This window comes from Alexandromys fortis, unplaced genomic scaffold (assembly GCF_014885135.2).
Source record: "Alexandromys fortis isolate MF-2015 unplaced genomic scaffold, M_Fortis_MF-2015_v1.1 scaffold_13, whole genome shotgun sequence".
In the NCBI taxonomy this organism is placed as follows: Eukaryota; Metazoa; Chordata; class Mammalia; order Rodentia; family Cricetidae; genus Alexandromys; species Alexandromys fortis.
In genome coordinates this window covers 15,117,535-15,137,644 of record NW_026067908.1, presented here as the reverse complement: position 1 = coordinate 15,137,644, position 20,110 = coordinate 15,117,535, and the positions used below count along the sequence as shown (strand labels likewise).

At 41.0% G+C, this 20,110-nt stretch overlaps 1 pseudogene; it reads right to left on the bottom strand.

The window, feature by feature from the left end:
- The window catches only part of LOC126498099 (cytochrome P450 2J4-like), a 43,655-nt pseudogene that overhangs the window by 12,907 nt on the left and 10,638 nt on the right, over window positions 1-20,110 (bottom strand).

Here is a 20,110-nt window from a genome sequence, read left to right as displayed (position 1 = left end):
TTTATTTAAGTCAAGCAGATTTAGATATGCTGCCTCCCCTTTCAAATTTACAGCCATGTTCAACATATTCCTTCTCACCAATCCAATTCAGAAACTCAGTCAATACTTCCTGAGTTCCAGAGCGTACTTATAAAGGATGCATAAATCATGAAGAGTATAATAACTGTTCCAAACCCTGCACACATGGGCATTTAGACATCCAGAAGCTGTGGAGCCCTCAAAATTGATTCCCCAGAGAGCCTTCTAATTTAGATAGCATAGATACACAGTGTACAGTTAGTACACTGAAAATAAGGAAATCTTATTGTGTATTTTCGTCTTGTAGAACTGTAACTTTAAAAAACCCTGCTATTTTAAACCACTAAGTTTGCGGTAGCCTGTTTTAGCATCAAACTATTAAACCTTTAATTCTTCCATAAGAAGATGATACAGGCAGCGTCTTCTTTACCTTTCCCATTTCCTTTAGGAAAGCATCAATGAATTCTCTCAGCTCATCAGGATTCGAATCTGCTTGGTGTTTGTTGACAATATGAGAACCAAAAAATTCCGGATCTTACCAGTATCTAAAAATGTTTTTATGTGGTTCAAGAAGATATTTCTTATTTACAGGAATCTCTACAATTCATTGTAGAGCTGATTGGGAAAATGATACAACCATGGATATACTATGACATGCTTTAATTAAGACAGTCTTGTCTTTCCCTCTTTCTTTCTTACAGTGAAGAAATGGAGGGTTTTTATTTTTCTCTCAGCTCCCCAGTGAACATTTTAATTCTACTGTGGAAAATATACTGAGTCTCAAATCCCTTCTTGTTCTTCCATCTGATTGCTCCCTGGTTCATGCCACCAGCTCTCATACCAGGAAGCTGACATTGCATGCTGTAGTTTTTCTAGTCTTAAGTCCACGTTCAGTCTGGAATCTACAGGGCTTCCAGAGACATTATCTGACAGTTTAAACACGTGACTTAGTAAGCCCTGGACTCTATCCTCCATGGAATTTCCCTTGTACTCACACCAAGTCCCGTGGCTCTTCACTGTAGCTTAGGCTGAGCTGGTCCTTGAGTACCCATTTCCTCTTTCTGCCATTGTTATTCTCTATGATTCAGTGTCCTCCGTGCTTGCAACACATTGTGCCAGAAAGCTCTCCTCTGAAATTCATAGGACTCCTGCTCCTGCTTTCATAAAGTGTCTCTTAAGTGCCACCTCCTTTGAACTCTCATACTGATGGTCTTGAAGCTACTGTTGTCTTTTCACCCTTTCTTATTTCCCTTCCATGATTTATTTTTCTCAGAGAAACCATCAGGAGCATGTGTGTTTATAGGTAATTCTATAGCACTTTGCTCCTTAACTATTATGTAATTTCCACATGAGTAAGACAGTGTTTTTATTAAAATAATGTGGTCATTAAATGGACTCTGTTTTAATCTTAAAATTATTTTTATTAATTCTCTGAGAATTATGTACATTGTACTTTGATCATTCCAAAGTGAGTCTTATTTTCTGATGAAATGTAAAGCATTTTTAAATATTTTTTCTCATTTCTTTTTTTTATTTAGCTCTACATTGTTCTCTGTTCCCCTCAAAAAAAAATCTTGAATTTTGCAGGCAAGTGGATGGAGCTAGAAAACATCATTTTGCCTGAGGTAACTCAGGCAAATTATCACATGTACTCACTCATAAGTGGTTTTTAAACGTAAAGCAAAGAAAACCACCAACAAATCAAATCCAGAGAACCTAGACAACAATGAGGACCCTAGGAGAGACATACATGGATCTAATAATCTACATGGGAAGTAGAAAAAGACAAGATCTCCTGAGTAAATTGGGAGCATGGGGAGCTTGGGAAAGTATTAAATGAACTTATTACTTCTATATGGAAAATTAATTGTATGATATAAATGGCAAAGACAGGATAAGACTATTAATTCTGGTCCTTTCTAGATACACTAGCATACTAATTCTATGGTATTAGTAGTAATGATGATGTTGATAATCTTATTAATCTAATTTTCAGTTTAATTCATGGAGGGCAAGGGGGATTGGACAACTCAAGTCACACAAAGATAGTAAACCATTGTCTATACTATAATTGCTTGTATACTCTTCCACCAGCACCCACATGTGATATTATTAATTTCACCTGTGAAAACTTACAGAAATAAAATAGGTTCAGTTGTCCATCAAACTGCCTGATATTCTTGAACATATCAAGAAATATTTACTGCCCTCACCTTCTGGCTGTTGTTCCTTTTCTAGAATTTCTTCCCTTGAGACACATATTCACAGATCAGTTCTTTCTTAAGTTCCCAGGCTCTGACTATGCTGGAGGAAAGCAGTGCTGTACTGGGAGCTAAGATGAGAACGAGTTAAAACAAAGAACAACTTTGACAACAACAACAATAATTTGTGATCTTTTTCTTTTTTGTATTAACGCTGAACAATTGATTGCTTTTCTGAAGTGAGTAACACAAAGCTGCAAGAGCAGACGAGAACTAGATAATGGTACCTGACATCCACATTAGCAAGAAGACTGAAGTCAGAGGAAATGTTGAGGTCTAAAAGGAAAAGGAGAAAATCCTGTGGGAAATTGCATTGCCCTTCTAGTTGACTCTGCTTGAACGACCACGACTCCAGAAAGTTGTAGATGAGTAGTTTCAATGTACAGTGAGGATTTTTTTTTTCAAAAAAAGAAATCAAACAAAAGCAAGTATTTAAGTTCCTTTGGTCCTACAACCTGTAAAAGATCCAAGACTCTAGAATACAATATTTTTATTAAAACACACACAGTTCGTCTTCATGTTCAAGTAAAGCTGAATTTGAACCAAAGAACAAAGGGATGGCAGATTCCCCAAAGAAAGAAGGTAGGGTGGGAGGAAAAGCACCGGCAAGCAGGTTGCTACAGGGCTGGAGTAAGACAGGAGAGATCACACTGGAGGACAGGAAGGACGGTGAAAATTGCCTCTCTGGGTCCCAGCTCTGTGGCCACAGGGAGTCCAAGGCAGACAATGCTTCTAGGTATCAGAGGTTGACATCCAGGAGAGGAGGGAACTTTTTGCTAACCTAGATAGGTCATATGTTTGGTCCTCTGCTAGAAGACTTAAATGATGTCTTAGTTTTGTTTCTTATGATCCTCATAAGTTACCTGGGCAAAAGCAAATTAAGAAAGAAATGGCTTAGCTAACTCACAATTCCAGGGTTCAGGCAATCAGTTTTGGAATGTCAAGGTAGCAGAAAATTGAAACAGCTGGCCACATTGCATCCACCGATAACAGTGAATCTGTTAGTGTTTTCCACACTTTCATGGTTCACAGTCTCCTTCCTAGGGAATGGTGCTTCCCCGGGCACCAGATCTTCCCTCTGAAATTAGCATAATCAAGACCATCTCTCAAAGACACCCCCTAAGTCAAACTAATTCAGACACCCTTTTGTTGAAATTCTTCCTGGGGAATCCTAAATTCTGTTATGTTGACAGTTACAAGAACCCTTCACAAATGGGTTTATAGCCCCATTAAGAAGTTCACACAATGGAAAGCATGTACCTTCTCCAAAATAAAGCTGGGATGCTGTTAAGATATGAATGAAGAGACTAAATGATCAAAAGTGTATCTATATATTTTATATCCATGTGAACACATGAAGTATGTTATATATGTAGACTAATATATGAAACACACACATATGAAAACTTATATATGTATACACATGCATACTTATATGTAACTACATATATTGTTATTCACACATCCTAGCTTACAGCTAATAAGAGCTATGGAAATAGAAGGGAGAATATAGGAACCAGGTTACTGGGAAGACTTAATGCATTTTACCTCAGTGTTTGTACAAATAAAGGTAAGAAATTAAAGAACTTAATAATTCAACTCCATACAGGGGTTGATACAGCAACATTTACTGTAATGCAACGATAGTCGCTGTGACCCAGTGTGTAAGCCAGTTTAACTTTGCCCTAGTTCTGTGTCAGTGGCAAGACCATAAACGGGTTTATTGTTGCTGATAAGGATGTTTTCTTCCTCTCTCACAGACATTTATTCGGGCCTTATTAAAGGTACGGCTATCTTACCCTTATGTATGTATGTCCAGGTTGGAGGCAGCTCATAATAAACTAATAAATGAGACCTGAAAAAATAAATAACCCCAAGTATTACTGAGAAAAGTAAAGCAAGGTTTGACAAACAAATGCTACTGGTGACCTCTAGAGGTCTGGTGGTCAAGATAGGTCTTTCTGAGCTGGAAGTGCATTTCTTAGTTGAATGTTAAGGTTCCAGAGATGCTAGTTGACTCCAAAGGAATGAGAAGGAACAAGGGAAATGTGGTCTATTCACCTGGAGAAGGCAGAGTAAGTAAGCTAGCCTGCTCCATGTCATTGGAATAAAGTTCAGGAGATGGGTAGCTTCAAGTCAGAGAACATAAATACACTCCGAGACTGTGGTTAGCTGTTAACTGTTACTTTCCATTTTTGCTCTGGAACTAAGATAAGGCATGGTATCATAGTGGTTAGTGCACCCTCATCATGGAGTAAAGCACTTGCCTTTGGTGGTTATTAAGGAGATCAATAGCTCCCTTGTATAATAAAAACTTCCTGGGCACCCAGTAAGGTACCAAGCTGTAACCTGTCACATCAGAGCAGGGCAGATGATGGCGCACAAGAAAATCACTCCCTACAGGCTCTGCCTCCAAGCTCAGCTTTGTTCCTCCTTCAACAAGGCTGAACCTTCCAAAGAATCCACTACTTTCTAATAGTGACATCAGTTGGGGATAAAGCCTTCTGTAGAGGAATGAGCTTTGGGGAAATATTATAGATATAAACTACAATAGTTTTTGTATCTAAAATTCATTTTAAAATTCTTATTTACATTTTTAGGACAAATTTATGAAAGTAGAACAACTAAGTGAAAGAACATATATAGTTAAATATTGATAAATATAACTTGATCCCCAGGCTAGAGTCCCTGACACCATGTACAATGATGTTCAGAATTTGTGACTACTTCTTAAGTGAATAAGACAAAAGTGATTGCATTGTCTTTAATTTTTGTTATCTTTTTAATTGTGTTATTTTAAAACTCTATAGTGTTGCTACTCGTTTTAAAAAGCTACTTGCATTTATTTATTTATTATTGATTTAAAAATCAAATCTTCTCTCCAATTGTTTTCTTTGGTGTAACAGATCCTTTTCTTGTTGATCTGAACTATATGATGGTTTTCAGAAGAATGGCCTCCTAAGGCTCATGTAGTTGATGCTTAGTGGAACTTTTGGGGCAAGATTAGAAGGGGTAGTGACATTGAAGAAGGTGTGTCACTGTCAGTGGGCTTGAAGTTTCAAAAGTCCATGAGAATTTCAGTTAGCTTTTCTCGGAGTCTCCTTGTGTTTGTGTATCAGGGTGGAAGCTCTCAGCTACTGATCCAGTGTCAACCTTGCCCACATGTGCCATGCTCCCTGCTATGATGGGCATGGACCCATCACTGAAAGTTCAAGACAAATAAACGTTTTCTAAGTTACCTTGATCATGGTGTATTAACAAAGCTGAAATACATATTGACATATTTCTAAGGAATTGGGCCTTTGTCAGTTATAATGTGTTGTTAATATTTCTTAAACAATTCTCCTGGTCATTTTGCATGCAGTATTGTTATTGCAAAGAAGTGTGTGTGTGTGTGTGTGTGTGTGTGTGGTGTATGTGTTGTGTATGTGTGTGGTATGTTTATGTGTGTTATGTGTATGGTATGTATGTGTGTATGGTGTGTATATTGTGTGTACTTTGTGTATGGTGTGTGTTATGTGTGTGATGTTTGTGTGTGTGATGTGTGCGTGATATGTGTGTGATGTGTGTGTGGTATGTGTGTGATGTGTGTGTGGTATGTGTGTGATGTGTGTGTGGTATGTGTGTGATGTGTGTGTGGTATGTGTGTGTGTGTATAATGTCAAAATTCTCAATCTGTTTTCAAAGACTTGTGCCATGCTTAGACATAATATTCCCATTTCAAAAGCACAATGCAATTCTCCCACATTGAAGACTTAGTTCCTGGATCCACTTTTACATTGTTTTTGATCATCTGATACTCTTGTTGTAAGAAGTAGATAAAGATAAAACTTCACACTCCCCCCCCCCTTATCTACCTAACCGGTTTCTACCCACTGGTTTTAAATGTTCCCCTTTCCAGAAATTGTGGGAAACAAAGATCCTCCCTTCATAATAAGAGTTCCAGAGACTCGGTGTAGTGAAAGCCAGACACTTTATTTTATGACTTTGTAAAGACCAGTGTTGGCCCAAGATAGCAGGGTGCTGATTGTAGAGAGCAATCTTTATAGTCCTAGACTCACGGCACTTCCTCCCTTTCCTCATTGCTTGGTTAATCAGAAAGGCGCAATCTCACGTCATTTATCCCTACCTTCCTCTCTGACCCTGACTAAAACCACGGGTGAGTTCACCTCCACGTCTTCCATTAGGTTTATCATAAAGTTTATCTGACACATGACCTTGCAGACAAGCTTGGCTGGTAGGAATTTTCTAGTCTAAACTTCTGCTTTGGGTGTGGGAGGATAGCTTAGCAGAGTGGGTGAGAGGCTAGGTTAGCAGGGGTGAGCAGGGCTCTATTGCTTCCTGCACCTTTGCATTTGTACTGAAGCTAGCACCTCAGAAAAGGACAGCCGCTGGTATTTCTTACAAAATGTGAAGCTTCTTTCTCTTCCTGTTTCTACCTACTTATCATTTATCTATGATCTGTCTGCCTACTTATCTATCTACCTATCTATCTGCTTATCTATGACAGAGGCTATGTGGGCTTTCCATTGGTTTTATTGTTCTTACTATTGGTATTTTTGAAATTACAGAAGTGTAGTTATTTTTGTACGTGAATTTTAATGTTCGCTGTCTCACTCCACAATTTTCATTTGTTTTAGTTTTTTTTTAAATTCTTTTGTATGTTTTTGAGACACAGTCTTGTTATGTAGCCCTGACTAGCCTGGAACTTGCTGTGGAGAATAGGCCAACTTGAAACTTATGGCTATCCTCTTGTCTCAGCCTCTTAAGTGCTGGAATTACAGCTATGCACCACCAGGCCAAGTTTCCTGGACATTTTCTTTGTTTATGATTTTCATTATCAACTTAGGAATCCTCTGGCCTGGACAATAAGAAGTCCTTCTGACAACTTGGTTAGTTAACAACCGAGTCTGCTCCTCTCCCACGTTTTATTTTCCGGAATGAGAATCATTTGGCTCTCAGCCTAAGACTTCTTTTTTTCCCCCTGGGAAATAAAAGTTTTATTTTTTTTTACATATGACTATGAGTATATTATGTTTATGATTATAAACATGAATGAAAATGTCATAATGAAACTTGTAATTCAATACATGTTAATATAAAGTATATTATTTTAAAAAGAGTTCTTTTTTAGTGAAAGTATAAGAAAAATCTTGGAATGCTTGAATAATCTGTAGAAGTTAAGAGGCTGAACTCTTTACGGAATTGAACTTGCGTTGCGGAAAGTTCTTTTGGAAGATACTTAAAACTTAACAGTACAAATTGCTCCCTTGTTTCCCACCCTTTAGCATTACGTTCATTTTGGTTATCTTAGGCTTCCCCCCCCCTTTCTTTTGAGACAAGGTTTCTCTGTGTAGCTCTGTCCTAGAACTTGCTCTGTAGATCAGGCCTTGAACTCACAAAGATCCGCCTGCCTCTGCCTCCCAAGTGCTGGGATTAAACGTATGCACCACCACTGCCTGTAATTTGTAGAGAATCTAAAATGTTTTTGACTAAATTCACAAATGGATAACTTGGTCTTTGTCTTGTAGCTTTCCCACATCTTTCAATTACAGAGTTGCCAGCTGCCATAATTCATGTAGGGATTATATGTACACACACACACACACACACACACACACAGTCCCCAGCTTAGAAAAAAAGACCAACACTTGTGACATTTCTGTATTGCAGCACTCCCAATGCCCTGATCCTGCGAGTCTGCCTGAAGTTGGTATACAGATGGCAAGCAATGCAGGTATCTGTCCCCTGCAGTTTCCTTACTCAGCATCTTTAGCTGCTGGTCTCTCAGCTTGTCAGATGGACCTGGGGTGGGGTCAGGGATCTGAGTGATGAAGACCCAAATTTGAGTTTGCTATCTTGAGCCAGATTGAAGCAGTAGCTAGAGTTCTGAATTCTAAGAACATTCTGGACTTTTAATCATGTTTTCTTAACCCAGTAAGAGAAAATGTTACTTCAAAAAGAAAAGGCGTCTCTCATACGTTTCATAAAAATTTATTTAGTTTTTTTTTTGTTTGTTTGTTTGTTTTAAGACAGGGTTTTACTAAATATTTAGCTTAGGAAGGCCTCAAATTCCAGATCTACCTTCTGCAGCTTCCCAAGTACTAGGATGTCAGGAGTGGGTCACACCTTGCAGAAGCTACTGCGTTATAATTTGGAATGAGACTCAGGATATCTGGGTCTACTTGCTGTTTCTTTTCTGAGCCAGGGTCAGGCTAGCCTTCCCCTCTTGTGTCTCTGCATGCCTCATGGCTGCGATAGCCCTGGAGCTGTGGCCTATGATTATGGTCTTCACATCACAGTGCAGCTCTGTCTCCATGAAAGGCAGCCAGATGCTCTCTCGGGCTGTAACTGTGTTCAGGGTAAAACAGTCTGGTACTCAAAGGGGCAGTTTGTAAGTAATGCGGTCCCACCTTTAATGAACAGCAGCTCACCACTTTTAAACTGAGGTTGCGTCAGGCATGTTTCTAGCCAGACACTGGAAACCGGGAACCTGCTCTAGTCTTTTTCTCATCCAGCCGTACCAGGCCTGGGTGGCCACATCCCCACCTCCTCTCCCGGGAAAAATCACTGCCTTGCTAGGGAACGCCTCGAACGCTGTCGTCAGAGACCCCCCCCCCCCCCCCCCCCCCCCCCCCCCCCCCCCCCCCCCCCCCCCCCCCCCCCCCCCCCCCCCCCCCCCCCCCCCCGCCCAGGTTGGACCAGCAGTGCTCAACTCGAGACTGCATTCGTCCGGGAACCCGCACTGACGCCTTCTGGGAATTGTAGTTCTTGGATGCCCGCAGGCACTCTCCTTCACTGTCTTGAGTACAGGCTGTCAAACTAAAACCTTTTTTTCCGGCGAGGCAGTCACATCCTCCTTCCTTTGTGGCTGCGTCATGACTGCCCAGCCTAAGACTTCTTATGTGTGCTTTTGTAATTCTTATACGTCGAATGGAAATGAGAACATCTAGCTGGATCTACCCTCCAAACGTATCTTCGTTTTCCAGTCTCTTCTCACCATCTCCACTGCTAATGCCCTTGCCTCTTTTCTTTCCTGTGCTTGGGCTGTGAGCGGTCAGGCCCATTCTTGCTGGATAGCACATTACAAACAAAACCAGATCATACCAGGCAGTTACTCAAACAGCTGTCTACTGGCTTCTCAGCTCACTTAAAGTTTTCACCACGTCCTGTGTGATCCCTGTAATCCGACTTTTCGAATCCCCCAGACCTTGTCCACTATTGTTTTCTGTTAGTTGGCCTAGAGTCACTTGCCCTCAGTGAAGGCAGCAGGCAAATGCCTGTCTCATAGTCCCCTCTCCATCTGCAGAGCTGGACGGCTGCATGGTTTAGTATATCTTCTCCTTAGGGGCTTTGTTCAGAAACCTCACCAGGGTTTTTCCAGTCACCTGTACAAACCTTCCCTCACCTTTTCAGTTTCACTCAGCACAGCCCAAGTCCAGATCCCGGATCGTCTCTCTCTGATCCCCAGTAGGAACTGAGCTCCCCATGGAAGCAGTCGGCTTGGGTCATGATGATATTGCCAGTGATTAGAAGCAGTTAAATGCTCAAGAGTTATTTTTGCGGGTTGAGCTCATAGATTCAAAAAAAAAATCCCTCTCTAAGAAGCACGTACACAAAAACAAAAATCTGAAAGACTTTGTCAAAGTTTTGAAAAGATTAGACTTCATAAGAAAAAAATAGAAAAGTTTACAGTAGTAGAAATTGTCCGTTGTCGTGTCAATAGCACCAGCACAATTTCTAACTATGAAGATTTATCTTTTAGAATTCCAGTGATGCTATCTGAGACATGTGGTTTTTATTCATTGCTGGAAGCCATTGGAAGGTTTCAAAATAAATTTTAGAAATGAATTGGTGTGAAGAAGGTGAAACAGGCAAACTGAGGCATGAGGTTAGAAATGAATTGGTGTGAAGAAGGTGAAACAGGCAAACTGAGGCATGAGGTTAGAAATGAATTGGTGTGAAGAAGGTGAAACAGGCAAACTGAGGCATGAGGTTAGAAATGAATTGGTGTGAAGAAGGTGAAACAGGCAAACTGAGGCATGAGGTTAGAAATGAATTGGTGTGAAGAAGGTGAAACAGGCAAACTGAGGCATGAGGTCAAAATTCTTTTCCTATTCTCTCCCCTGCCCATCTAATGGCAAAGACAAAATCTAGACCGCGGTGGTCCCTTGACTGCTAATGCTGCTATCGAGTCCTGTTTATTACACAACTGCATTCATTCTGGCCAGGGCCCCTCTTGGGGACTATTTTTCTTATCTGTACAACAGAGGGTATGGCGTTAGACTGTATCACGAGCTGAATTCTGTAAAAGGAAAGGATGTCAGCTGCTCCTGTGTAGTTGCAAACTTAAAGAACCCATTTGAATTCGACCTGGAGAACAGCAAGGCATAGTTCAAACTTGAAAAATACTGTTATTATTTCTATATATGCATTTGGACAACACAGGACAATACCCAAAGGCAGTGATTTGTAAAATTCATGGAAAATCTGATTGAAACTTTGAGCTGAGCTGGAGCTTATCCTCTGAGATGCGATGGCTTCACACCGCCCTCCTGTGGTAACAATGTGAAACTACCAAGCAAGTCTTTTAATTTTTTATTGCTTTATAAATAATACCATTCAAAATTTCCACTTCCTCCCCTCCTCCCATTTCTCTCCTGCTTCCACCCCCCTCCCCATCCAATCCTAAGGGAGGGCAGGGTACCCTTACTGAAAATAGGCTCTTCTGTTTCCTTCCAAACATTATGATCCAGATCTAGGGTTTGGCAAGACTCGGCCCATGCCCATACCAATGTATTTATTGAAAAGCACACGATCTGAAATAACTTCAGGGGAAGGCATGGATTAATAAACTAGTGCAGCATTCCTAGCCCTTTGTGATCTGGGGTCGGCTTCCTTCCTGAGCTGTGCTCCAAATAAAGCCACCTGTTTCCTGCTCACAAAGCTTCCGGATTTGTGAACTGGTGGTGTCAATGCCTTATGCAACCACTTTTCTTAGAAGATGTCACTATAGCTGGAAAGCCAAATGAAGCATCTGTAGGACCAAGAGCCCCTGCCGCTGAAAGTTTACTTTTCCAGAGTCGGATAGTGCTTGGTTTGGCTTTTATATCGCCCTGAACACAAGACCATGTGACCTTAAGAAAATGGGGTACACATTGTGATTTAAAATATTACTTCTGGAATCCCAGGATAACCAAAAGAACACTCTACAATAAAGAACTCTGGAGGCATCACAATCCCCGACTTCAAACTCTACTACAAAACTACAGTACTGAAAATATCCTGGTATTGGCATAAGAACAGATAGGAGGACCAATGGAACTGAATTGAGGACCCGGGTATTAATCCATACACCTTTGAACACCTGACTTTTGAAAAAGAAGCAAAAAATATCAAATGGAAAAAAGAAAGCATATTTAACAAATGGTTCTGGCATAACTGGATACCAACATGTAGAAGAATGAAAATTGACCCATATCTATCACCATGTATAATACTCAGGTAGGTCCAAATGGATCAAAGACCTCAACATAAAGCCAGCCATACTGAACCTTATAGAAGAGAAAGTGGGAAATATACTTGAACGTATTGGCACAGGAGACCACTTCCTAAATATAACCCCAGCGGCACAAAAAAAAAAAATGGTACCTCCTGAAACTGAAAAGCTTCAGTAAAACAAAGGACATGGTCAACAAGACAAAAAGACAGCCTACAGAATGGGAAAAGATCTTCACTAACCCCACATTAGACAGAGGTCTGATCTCCAAAATATACAAAGAACTCAAGAAATTGGTCATCAAAAGAACAAATAATCCAATAAAAAATGGAGTACAGACCTAAATAGAGAACTCTCAACAAAGGAATCTAAAATGGCTGAAAGACACTTACGGAAATGTTCAACACCCTTAATCATCAGAGAAATGCAATCAAAACAATTCTGAGATTCCTACTTACATCTGTAAGAATGGCCAAAATCAAAAACACTGATGACAACTTATCCTGGAAAGGTTTCAGGGCAAAGGGAACACTCCTGCATTGCTGGTGGGAATGCAAGCTGGTACAGCACCTTTGGATGTCAATGTGGTGATTTCTCAAAAAATTAGGAAACAACCTTTCCCAAAACTTAATAATACCACTTTTGGGTATATATCCAAAGGATGCTCAATCGTGCCACAAAGACATGCACTGAGCTATGTTCGTATCAGCATTGTTTGTCATAGCCAGAGAGTGGAAATGCCTTTTGACCAAAGAATGGATAAAGTAAATGTGGTACATTTACACAATGGAGTACTACACAGCAGAAAAAAAAATGACATCTTGAATTTTGCAAGCAAATGGATGGAGCTAGAAAGCACCATTTTGAGCTAGGTAACCCAGACCCAGAAAGACAATTATCATAGCTACTCACTCATAAGTGTTTTTAAACATATAAAGCAAAGAAAACCAGCCCACAAATCACAATTCCAGAGAACCTAGACAACAATGAGGACCCTAAGAGACATATATAGATCAAATCTACATGGGAAGTAGAAAAAGGCAAGATCTCCTGAGTAAATTGGGAGCATGGGGACCTTGGGAGAGGGTTGAAGGGGATGAGAGAGGTAGAGAGGGGAAAGAGCAAAATGTAGAGATCAATAAAAATTAAGAAAAATTCATTTTGGAAGAGAATGGTGGTGATTGACTTCATGGCCTTGGGCAGGCTAAGCAAGCATTCTTCCACTTCTATCACTGAGGCACAGCCCCAGCCATAAAACATATGTTTTTTTTTGTTTTTGTTTTTGTTTTGATGACAGGATCTCACACAGGGTTTATTCTAGCCTTGAAATTGCTATGTAGCCAAAACTGATACTGGATCTTTCAGATCCCACAAGTTGATATTATCTGCATGGACTACCACTCAGGGCTTAAAGTATTCTTTCAATTTATCCCAAGAGTTTTATACAATTGAAAAAACAATTAGCTAGCTCAGGCTGCTATTTCCCACTTGGGGGTAGTTAAATGAGTCTGTGATTGTTTTTCAGTACTATTCTTCCTTTGTTCAGTCAGATTCCAAACAGGTGTCAGAATGCAATTTCCAAACCTAATCTCAACAGGCCATGATGAAGGATGTCTTTCTATTGCCACAGTGACTTCAAACAGCTAGGTTCTGTGCACCAACAACACAGATCTACTCACAAGCCGTGTATGGTACAGAATGCATAAACAGTACTGAAATATCTTATGCATAATCTAAAATCGACCTTATACTGTCATATTTTTGATGAGAGGAAAAATATTGGATGTGTTTGATAGTGTTTGAAACGTGTAGGTCAATACTCTTCTACTTTCTTCTCGTTTGGTACCCTACTTTAGTGACTGTTATAGCAATATCATCATCACCATTATTATTATTATGTTTTGTGTATGTTGTGTAGATGTTTAAGAGTGTGAGTGAGTTTGTGGAAGTCACATTGTCACTTCCCTAACTTCTTGGCACAGGATCTGCCACCGAACCTGAAGCTCATCTATTTGGCCCAACCAGCAAGCCAGGAAGCTCCGGAGATTGTCCAGCTTCCATTCCCCCAACACTGGGGTTACTGGTACATGCTGCCACATCTGGATTTTCATATGGGTGCTAGAGATGCAAAACTCTTGTCCCCATGCTTTGTCACACGCACTTTGCTGACTGAGCCATATACCTAGTCTGGCAATCCTATTATTATCAAAAAGCTTTAAAAATCCAGTAGGGAGCCTTGTACACTGTCGGTTACTGTCCAAAACTGCCTTGGAAATTACTGCCTGAAAGAACAGAAACAAAACTCTCCAGGCTATGAAGACTGATCAAATCTACCTTTCCATCCTGCTTCTGAATACCGCGTCCCTGTAGTTGACACATTTGGTCTCAGGCCCCTAGGATGAATTGTGGATCAATGGAGGCATACTCCCGTACCCATTTCTGTGCCCCTGCATACATGCATGGGATGCTCCTAAAGACTTTAGCTTGCAGTGTACTCATCATGAGTCCCCATCTGTATTTTTTATTAAAAATTAAATTAATTTTATTGACCCACCCCACCGAATGCATATGCCACATCTTGTGCATGGAAGTCAGAGGACAAGCTTTGAAAGTTCTTTCTTTCCACCACGGATTCTGCGGATCAAACTCAGATCTTCAATCTTGCAGTGAAAGCTCTTTTACCTCTGAGCCAAATTGGTGGCTAACAAAACTCCGTTTGTTTCTGACAAAATCATGTTGACGCCACACTGTGAATCAAGGCAAATACAGTTATCATGGGATTCTAGCCTTGCTCTTACTACTCATCATTGCACCCCCCCCCGGGGGCGGGACATCTCCCATATCCTTAGTCTTGACTCTGCCTGCATTTGTTAACTTCCATTCATTAACTCTTGACTAAGAAGCACTTTGGACATGTCTCCTCCTCCACTTCCCTGCACTGCCATTCAAACTGTGAATCTGACAACTCCATTATGTTTACAGTGGAAAGAGAAACCATGTCTGTTTTGCTTACCACTGTCTGTGCACGAAAAGGCCCATATACTATCGTGCAGCTTAAATTAACTAATCCCATTCTTTAGGATCACCCTGGGAGCTAACAAGACTCCGACAGATTGACTGACAGAGAAACATAATGAACTTCTGTGAGGCTGTCTTTGTGCCTTTGAGGGGCATAAGGGCAGGCTGTCTCAGAGGGCCTTCCCCTGAGTCAATCAACTGAGCAATCCCAAAGGAAGCCTGCCTAACATTGCTATAATGAACCCTGAGTCACAGGGACCAACTGATTGCCAATTCTCTATGCATATGGCGCTCTTTCTTGCTAAACTTCCCTAGAGCTCCTCCGCTTGTTTAACTTTCCTTAATAACCAGCAGATGGCTTCTGTCTGGGCAGTCATCAGCTGGTGCTTAGCAATGGCACATTCAAGAGGAGGCATGGGGCTTGTTAGGGGTGGGGATCCAGATGCTGACATGCAGAATGCCAGGTGAAATTATCAGGCACCGTCTAATTGGTGTCGGAGAGGCAGCGAGGACAGCTGAGAGGGGTGTTAGGAGGACTCCTTCCTGGAAGGGATGACTGTTGCTCAGCAGCATGTACCAACTAGCAAACACAAAGCTTGTGGTACCCAGGAACTGCTGTAGACTAGAGCCTTCTTATTTTATGAATCCTCAGCATTACCCATGATGTCCGAGGTATATGGGGTTTTCATTGATGTAGAGTGACTAGAAACTCAGAACCATCATGCAGTCATTGTTCAAATACCCAAAAGTTTTGGTATGGTCTTGCAGTGCATTAGGCTACATTCAGTGTATATCACACTTAGGATCAAACAGTGAAAAATGATCTTTAATCATTAATTTTTATTGCATTTTAAGACTTGTATTATTATTATGTTTGAATGAAAATGATAATTGTATGGAGGTTGGGGTACATGTTGATGTTTTGATATATGTATAGTGTGATATTATATAAATATGAGTAAGTGTATTTATGAAGGAGAATTGGCAGATAAATAGCTCACTTAGCTTAAGAGGGAGTGATTTAGGTAGACCTTTAATAAAGTTGATATTGAGCATCTGGAAGACGAGATAACTGAAATAGATGCTGCTAAGGGTTCCTGAGATTGTGGCTGATGGGTCTGAGGGAGGTGATGACCACGGGTTCTCACATCATATTGCATTGAGGCCTCCAGAGAAGTGCCAACTCGTACTGAGAGTTGGGCACCTTGGAAACACCAGAGGTGCTGAGCATGCTGGGCTTGGTGGGTGTCTTCTTGGCTGCCTGCCTACTGGGCTCAGTCAGCTGATGAATTGCTGTTTCTGTTGCTGGGTCCAGATCATTAGAAAGGTGTCTTTCTCGGCTGCTGCTGTGGGAGGCGTTGTTGGGACCACTGTTCTCACTAGCATAGTTGTCATCTTCTCAGTCACCTCCACCTTGGGTGGCAAGTGAAAGGGGGAGTCTAATTTGCCATCTACATGGGGTCAGGACTAGACAGTGGTGACAATGGTGATGATAGTGTCATCAGGCATAATGATCTGGTCCAGCTTCATCTTCTTGGTATGTGTAATGCTAGGGCAAGGGGTGGAAGAGGTGGGTGTACCCAGGTTCTGAAAGGAGCTCTACTCATAGTGCAACTACACTGTCATGGTAGCTGCTGGGCTCAGGGGGTTCCCTGGCCCTTGAGTTAATGGGCCACAATGTCTGTTTAAGACTACACAGGCTAACAACAACAGCCAAAGGAGCCTAGTGCCATCAATGGGTTACTTCTTTTGGAATTGTTGGTCAGTGATGTCCCACAGACACCTAAACATTATAGTTTGTTGCCAGTGCTCATGGTTGCCTCTCAAACTTGATGTCAAAACCCTATTGTCAAAGATACTACATACTTGAGTCATAGAAGATGGAGAAACCAAGCTAATACTAATCTAAAAGCTTCGTTCATGCTAGATAGCTTTCATGGTGCTTGAAGGTGATATGCAGTCTATGTGAGGAGATGATTAATGATCAAGCATACCCAATAGTGAACCCTGCGATCTATACTCAATGATGAGTAGGGGCATGAACATCATGAGAACATTCAAGCACTTTTAATTGAATTCAAGGTACACTTCACAAGACGAAATACATGCATCGTTATAAGGTACAGAACCTATGGCTAGACAGGTACTAGGCTCAAGGAAGAATATTAATGTTATTTTACTAAATGGACATAATATTAATCCACACATAAAATAACTTAATAGACTGTTCATCTCTCAAATGCCTCTCTCAGCCCTCATCTAAGAAGTTCATGTTTGTAGTTTATGATGATCAACACAGAGACCTTTAACTGGCCAAGATGCAGAGAACAAAAGATGGCATGATATTCAGCCCTAAAGGCTACATATGTACTGAACCATCTGCTCCAAAGCTCAGGGATCATTGAAGAAGAAGGCATAGAAAAACCATAAGAGCCGCAGGCAGAAGATGACTATAGGATAGTATCTTCTGGATACAGCAGGGCAGCTGCATATATGAACTGACACCAACCGTGAAAGCATACACAAGACATAGGTAGGGATGTCAAAGGCAACCAAGTCCCAGCATGCAGAGGAAAATGGGGCATGAAGTTCCACCCCTGCCTGAGGAACTGTTAGCATTTATCCGCTGTTGTGAAAGGATGGGCCAATTTTATCTATGAGTATAGAGCCTATCAGTCAACCCCACTCCAGTGGAAGGCCACACATACAAGACTTTTTAGACAGTACAAACTAACCTTGATGGGAAGATAAAAATACATAAAGTTGGGTAGGAAGAGAAAGGACGGAAAGGCAGATCTGGGAAGGGTTACATCTAGGAGATTAAGTATGACAAAAACTCAATTTTCAAGGCACAGAAGGCCTCACATTGGTGGGATATAGTGTACTGGCTTTCTAAATGCAAACTAATTACAACCAGACTGACTGTATCAAAGGCTGGACATGCAAATGATGGCTATTTTAACCTGCATGAAAAAAATTAGTAAGTAAAACATATTTTTTTAAAAAAAAATATAGCATTCTCTGAGTTATCTACCTCTTTTTCATGTAAGATTCTTCTTCCTTCTTTGGAACTGGGAAATGGGTACAAGAGATGAAGAACTTGTTGAGGTAGCACTTGGTGACTTATGAAGTGGGGCCATGAGAAGACTGACATTTCTGCCTGGTGTACAACTCTGGAAAGATATCCCTGATATACTAATGAATAACATCCTTCTACATTTAGGCTTTAAGGGACCCAAATGGAGAGGTGACAGGAAAGAGCCTAAGACTCATGGAGACATTTGGCCTCCCTTATAGTCCTGCTCCAGCACTATTTGTCTAAAACTGCAAAAGTGCCCTAGCCCATAGTGCACATTCCCTGGGAACTTACAGAATTTAGGGTGCACAACAACTGTGGGAGAACATAAATGGTTGTTTTTGTCTTAAACCACTGTTTTGGGATAGATAACTGTCTCATGAAAGGAAAAAATGAGGTATCAACAAAGAGGGAGGCAGTTTCTAGGGCTTGCAGAAGGGGAATGAGAGCAAAGAGTAATTTAGTTTACACCCCAAACCTTGGGAAGAACTTTGGGGTAGCTCCTACCAAGGGAGGTGAGGGTGAAACTTGGCTTTGGAAAGAATGTTGTTTGTACAGTTTTCTATTTTCACATGGCAGCTGAGTCTGCAATACCCTTTGCTGCCAGGTAGGCGCTTTCACTTTACTTTCTTTTCTTTTCACACCCTGTGTGCCTCAGTTAGTGTTTTTGTTGGCAATATGTAAAATGCAGCTCTGTGGAGAAAGGGAAGCAGAAATGCTTCAAATTGAGCAACATCAGAGTACAGTTCACAGAGAAATCTTCATACTAAAACTAGGAAGAGTGAGTAAATTGAGTAAAGTCCTCTGCTTTATCCTGCATACACGCACTCACACACACACACACACACACACACACACACACTTGCACACACACGCACACCACCAATATGAAGGCTACTAAATTTAGCACTGGTCTTGCAATTTTTCCTACCAGACCATCAGGATGACACGCTCTTTCTGTGCTGTTCCTCTATCCTGACAGATGGCAGAGGTCCTTACTTAAGATCTTCCCATGCCACTTGTATCTGTGTCCCTAGACAAGTTTGTGTTTTCATTGATTTGACAAAATTAATTTGACCTAATGACACAATCCTTACTTTGTCATCAGTAGTCTTCATGTCCATAGTCTCTTGTGTGAATGGTGACGGTGACTACACTTCCTTATTCTACCTGGAACAAGCTTCTCTCAATGATACAACATCCTCCACAGCCATTTCACATAATTCTGTATTTCTTTTCACACCCTGTGTGCCTCAGTTAGTGTTTTTGTTGCGGAGACGAAACACATGACCACCTCCGTATACTGCCACTCCCTCTGGGGGTGATTTTCTTTTAAGCCACCATATTAATGATATCCTAATGCAAAAATGCATTTAGTTCAACTTCAAAAACCTGCATAGTGTATAACAGTTCCAAACTTATTTAAAAGTCTAAAGTTTAAAGTCTCTTCTGAGATTCATGCAATTTCTTGACTGCAATTTCTTGTAAAATCAAATAAAAAGGCAGATCACATATTTTCAATATAATGGCATGGGATAAACATTACCATTCCAAAATGCAGGGAAGAGAGCATACTGAGGAAATACTGGCCCAAAACAAGACTAAAAATCAGCCGGGCAAACTTGAAATTCTGCATCCCCATGTCTGATGACAAAATGCTCTTCAGATCTCCACCTCTGTTCAGCTTTGTTGACTGCAACATACTTCTTTCTTTAGGTTGGTTCCACTCCTATTAGCAGTTCTTTTGGGCAGGCATACCATGACTCTGGCTTCTCTATTATCTCTAACATCTCCATGGCAATCCAGGCTTCAACTTCACAGCTTTATGCAATGGCTTATTTAGGCTTCCATTCGGGAACATCCCTGACACATGCCTGGCCTCAGCAGCTTTTCTTAGCATGCAGACAAATTCCATACTTATTTCTTCTATCTTTAACTGTAAAGCCAATCCACGTGGCCAAAGCTGTCAAGATCATTTGCTTCCTATGGCTGGAACATGGCCCCCTCATTCAATTACAGTGTCACCTTTCTGTTTTTGATTGTTGTCTTTTTTTTAATATAATTTTTTATTGAAAAAAAATTTCCGCCTCCTCCCCGCCTCCCATTTCCCTCCCCGTCTCCCTGTTCCCCCTCCTCCTCCCTCTCCTCTCCCCGTCCCCCCACTCCTCTCCCCCTCCCTCTCCAGTCTGAAGGGCAGTCAGGGTTCCCTGCCCTGTGGAAAGTCCAAAGTCCTCCCCG